This window comes from Mytilus californianus, unplaced genomic scaffold (assembly GCF_021869535.1).
Source record: "Mytilus californianus isolate M0D057914Y unplaced genomic scaffold, xbMytCali1.0.p SCAF_2, whole genome shotgun sequence".
Lineage (NCBI taxonomy): Eukaryota > Metazoa > Mollusca > Bivalvia > Mytilida > Mytilidae > Mytilus > Mytilus californianus.
In genome coordinates this window covers 97,726,801-97,732,924 of record NW_026262668.1, presented here as the reverse complement: position 1 = coordinate 97,732,924, position 6,124 = coordinate 97,726,801, and positions in this window count along the sequence as shown.

Below are 6,124 nucleotides of genomic sequence, written 5' to 3'. Positions count from 1 at the left end.
ACAAAGAAAAACCCGCTCGGCTTTACATTAATTTAAGTTCAGAATGTATAATGGTGCATAAATATAAAATTCGTTTCCTTTCACTAGAAATCAATAATTAAGGGGAGATAACTCCGTAATTTGCTATCATTCTAACCAAAATTTATTTAGATATTTCTCGAATTACCAGACACGCAGAAACAAAAGACCTACCATTTCTAACTCAGGATGAGGGTACCTTCAAAATAGGGTGGTTAGGTCGGTGGGTTTTTTTCGGCCATGTTTTGATTTTTTTCAAAATTATCTGATTCTTACAAAAACTGGCACTTAATAGAGTATGTTATGTTATCTTTTTAGACGATTAACGTTTTGCTTTCTTGATAAAATAGGCACATGTCTCTACAATGTGTGTAAATGCTTGCCTCCATAAAGTTCTCATTACCTTATAGTTTTCTAAATCACCAATTTTGATGTGCGAATTAATTCTGCTAATCAACGTGAATACGATTGAATGTTCTACATTTTTGCCTCAAATTTTCCGACTTACGATTGATCGGAGATGTTGTTGATGGTGTTACCAAAGTATTGCAATTAAGGTATAGTGTACCTCCAAAGAGAACCCATGCTTCTAGGAAATACAACGGACCAAATCTACTAATTTGCTGCATCCGTGTGAATTGCTAGGATCATTCTGATCAACAACCAATCCGTTTGTGAGGACGACCATAGATAACTTACGGAGGGATTACTTCAACCTTGTGACAACAAATCCTTATTTTATTCAGCAGTTTGTTCCTGTACAAAATGACTCTGTAATGACAACACTCTGTATGAGTTGAGAGCTAAAAAATCCATACACAACTGCTGTTGGAATATTGCTACACAGGAATGGCAATTTGTTTCCAAATGATCCTTCTCTATTAAGGAATGACCTCAAAATAAACAAGGATACCAAACAGCAAAGTATTCCTCGCATGTGATCTTGTCTGTTGACCTTCAAAATCAATAACCTTCTAGTCCCCCCTATGATGAATCTGTACATCAAATGCGGTGAAAATTATATACTTGTACAGAATACGGATTCGCATGTGAATTGATTGTAGTGTTTTTTCCTTGACAATTTATCCAGTTCAACGTGAAAAACATGTAAGTACTATTACATAAAAAATTATTAACAAAAATATTGAAAAGATTTCAACTTGACAATTTAGAACCCTTTATTTTTATAGCTTACTTTCTTTCAAAGAAATTAAAGACAATTAAAAACGCAATCACTAGAATATCGTGCGAACTTGTATGTACTTAGAACGCAAGTTCTACTGGAATGATACCTCATATAACAAAAAGATCATAATTGAAAAATTGAAGTAATCTTTTTGTTGTAAATTCTATCTCTTTTTCTTCATAGTCTTGTATAAAACAAACCTGTTTTATTTTCCTAACTATATTGCTTACTTATAATAAAAGTGTTTTAAAGACTAAAAGTAAAAAAATAAACACAAGATCTCTACAGATCAACACAATTGTCCACACTTAATTATCCTTCTTTAAAAGCCATTTATTAGTTACTTTGTAATAAATGCCTAAATACCTGACAGTGTTATTATGTACTGGATCATGACTTATAATTAATTATAATTTCCACAATGGTTTTTTTATAATACCTTTAAAGACAAAGGAACACATACCTGCTACCTTATATATCATATTTCTTCATGTTCTTGTCATATCTAAACAGTTGCTTTTTTGTTGTTGTTATTGCGGTTATTTATTGTCTACAAATTTGATGGATTTGTCTTATTATGGAAGTATTATAATACTTCTATGGTCTTTCCTATTTACCAAGCATATATAGCAATTAATTAAAGTGAAGATATAGAAAGTATGGTGTTAAGGTTTAATGAAGTATTTATAAGTGACTTTTTCTGGTTTCAAATAAACAAAAGAAATCAACGAAAGACCGACAGAATGCTATTCTCTGTCACCTCTGGTCATTTCTCTATTCCGAGTGGACATTTCTCAGTTCCATCTTTTAAACATTTCTCAGTTCCAAGTGTGATACATATTGATAGTAAATTTATAAGTTATGAATAATGTGTAATAAATGACCTCAGTCGGTTTTGAATGTTTTATTTATGCACTTTTTCATGCTCTCAAATGTTCTATATATTTGGTTCTCAAAACTCTTGGTCCTTATGATACCTGCTGAATTAACAATCAATCAATGCGTCAAGAATCTTTTTTCTTCATAGAATTGTTGTTTTTTTCTGTTCTTATCAAATAGGATGCATGTTTTCATTGAGATCGTCTAAAATAACTTTCAGTACTGCGATGAAACCTTACAAAAGTATACCGCGTCCAAACATAAAGCAATGAAAAAGTCTATAATTTGTTCAGGAAAACCCAATAATTATTCAGATAGAAAGGAACAATGGCATTGTAAGGTGAAGAAGATCTTGGTGAAGTTTCATTGGTTTAAAAGGGGTGTTTATGAGGACATGTTGATGCAAATAAGAATACACTAGAATAATGTCTTTGCAAAATACATAATTTTCTAAAGAAAATCCCAAAACCATTCGGACCAAAACAAATCAAAATGTGCACAATGGCATTTTACTGTTATATAAAATTCTGAGAAAGTTCCATTAAATTCTGAAATTTGAAAGACGAGTTTGACGAGTGTGCTCCTTACGCAGAAACTGCTCCAACAAAGTTATGAGGAGGAAAGATTTAAAATGATACTCCGTAAATGTTATGGACACCATCACAAATTGGTTGATCTATACGATGTGTCTGTGTCTAATCTAATTAATGACATTTTTACCACGTCTTAGATTGTGGATTAACATCTATGTCGTCTGTCTTCTAAGTACCGAACGTGACCTATTCCCGAATATGACTATTTTGCCGAGTGTGAATTTGCATTGCTATGCGACGTGTCTAGGTATTTATACATCCAACATTCATGTATTTATTTATGATGTTTCTGTTGTGGTTTCGGTTAGATATTGTGTTATGTCTTATCGTTTGTGGTTTGAATTCTGTATTTTCGGTACATTTCACATATGTCTTATTTGTCAGTATAGTCGAGTTAATTTCCATTTTCCATGTTTAAATTATTGTGTTAGTCCAAATAATTATGATGTCGTCACAGCATTTATTTAAAATAGCCTTTCAATACCGTCATAGTCATGATAATTGTTTGGACTAGTATTGTGAAAACAATTGTATGAATTTCAAGATTATATATTCGTTACAAAAATACGTCACTGTTTGTGATGTCCTGTGCTGTCGTTAATGGAGGATGTTCGTTGTTATTCTGCGGGTTTACATGTTGCAACGATTATTGTTTTATATATGTGTGCGTTTCTCTGTGCTGAGTGTTCTTGCGTTTATTTGTGCTGTATTTATGTCACGTAGTGTTGTCATTTTAGCGATACTTTTTAACATTGCCATATAAACGGGAGGTTTGTCTAGCCATAAAACCAGGTTCAACCCACCATTTTTTTCTTAAATGTCCTGTACCAAGTCAGGAATATGGCAGTTGTTATCAAATAGTTCGTTTCTATGTATGTTGGCGTTTGTTTTTGTTGCACTTCAGTGCTTCTGTTGTTCCGTTGTTTTCCTCTTATAGTTGATGTGTTTCCTTCGGTTTTAGTTTGTAACCCGGATTTGTTTTCTCTCAATCGATTTATGACTTTTGAACAGCGGTATACTACTGTTTCCTTTATTGAACAAAAAAAGTCATTTTTATAGATGTTGATATATTTATCAAGATAGTCAATCAAATTTGGAAGAACAGAATAATACAAGACTTTTTTTTCTGTATTAAGAATCCAATGTCGAAACAACAAATAAAAATATACATTTCATACAATGTACACCCACACCTTGATGACTGAATATTTAGCGATTTATGCAACAGTTAGAAAAAAGTATATCGAATATGACATTCGTGTTTGGTAATATTTTTTGCTATTCTGAAGTCATTATTCTATTAATTAATCTTGACATATTAATACTACACCCTGTAGAATGATTAATGAAATAAAACAAAGTATCAAATAATAAAGCATACAATTTAAAAAGTTCACATGAGTATATCAAATACACTCTATATCAAGTAATGGAAAGTTTATTGTAACTGTTGATTGCTCATAGTAATATTGTGTCTCAATTGAGTTTAGTTGCAGTTACTTAATGTGTATCTTTATAATTAGGTCTAAAGTATAGAGAGACAAAGTTTGTTTACTGATTTGATTATTTTTTCTGAGTTCAAGAAAGGGGTTATCTGGAAGTTAACTGTATATATGTTAATATGTGTGTTGTAGATCAAGATTGGCATGCAGTGACGTTTTGGATTTCTATGTGTAAATTATTAAGTCAGGGATTTCGTTACAACAAATAACTTAAAACCTTTTCTATTGGTTTGGAATTTTGGCTGTACCTTATTTAAAACGGAATAGCACATCCTAATTTTTACGGTGATGTTGTTTACAAAGCTCGGAAAATTTACATACGATCCGGGTAAACGTATTCCTTTAAATAAAACTTATTCTAAAAGGTTACCAATTCAACACTGTAATTAGATCTTTATATTGTTTTTATTGGTATAGATATTGATTCTGTAAATTAAAACAATACTAAATATCATTGTTATACACATATGCCCATTCACGATTCTACAATCTGTCGATACCTATATATTGCCATTGCACAAGAACATGTTAGTCTCCAACTGTTAATGACGTCTTTACATTAAATTCATTGGATGTTGGATGTGTACTGATTGTAATCTTACTAGTCTTAGTTTTAGATACATGATATTTTTATTAGTTGTTGTTGGCTTTAAAATAAATGTAGCTGCCAGTAACTACGAGTACTCTCAGATCTGTATTTTGTGTCTCTTTTCGTTGTGAGGGATGTATAAATTCCCTCCCACGTCCGGTTTGTGTTTTTGTTGGATGTTTTTCTGCTTTGTATCTATCTGATGAGCCGTTTTCAACTTATTTTTATAGTTTGTTCTGATGTTGTGCTGTTACACCACTGTCCCAGGTTAAGGAAGGGTTGGCGCCTTCAAACATGTTTAACCAACCGCCACAGTCTTTATGTGCCTGTCCGGACCCTGTAGTTCAGTGATTGTCGTTGGTTCATGTTTGTCATATTTGTTTTTCGTAAATTGTTTTGTTTTAGATTAGGCCGTTAGTTTTCTCAATTGAATTGATTTATATATTTTTTATGTTGGAGCCTTTTCGTAGACGCCTATACTGTTTGGGTTTTTCTCATTGTTGAAGGCCGTACAGTTGCCTATAATTTCTTACATCCACTTCATTTAAACTTTGGTGGATAGTTGTCTTATTAGCAATCATACCATGTCTCTTTATTTTTATATGTGATTTGGTTGCCATAATTTGCCTAAATCGGTGTATGCGCGGAAATTGGTGTTACACGTTAAATCATAGATTATTCATTTGGTTTATTCCGCCTTTTTTTATATTAATAACATTTGATTCATACCTCTGTTTGGGGAACGGTTACTCTTTGGTGAAACCAATCTTCAAAATACAGAAACAGTATTTCTAACGAGTTTCATTAAGTTTCATGATAAAATCTAATTGAAACTTTAATATACACATATTAGATATCAAACCATTCTTCTATTTGAAAAATTACAAAATGGGGTAAGAAAATAATTTGAATAATGAGGTAAAGAGAAAAAGATAGTCAGTAACAATTATTTGCAGAATTTTACTTCTCAACAGGAAAACTGAAACCAAAATTTCTCTGTAGTAAATTTTACCTCTAAAATGTGAATCAATTGCAAAGTTCCTTGTGAATAGACTGTTATTAAAACAAATACTTTTTCATGGTTAATTACTTGGAAGCTTGCCGACTGGATGGAAGAATATTTACAAAGTTAAATAGTAGTGGGATAGAGAAGAAAGACTATTTACCAAGTTAAAAACTAGTTCTTGGATAAACAAGAAAGGATATCAGATATTTTATAACTATAATAGGAATGGTTGAACGAACTAAAGGATGAATGAAATTAGGTGTCACGACCGACGCCAACACACAATGTAATAAACAAACACATATCATAAAAATATTGTGATTTGTTTAATCAATAACATACCAATAAAAA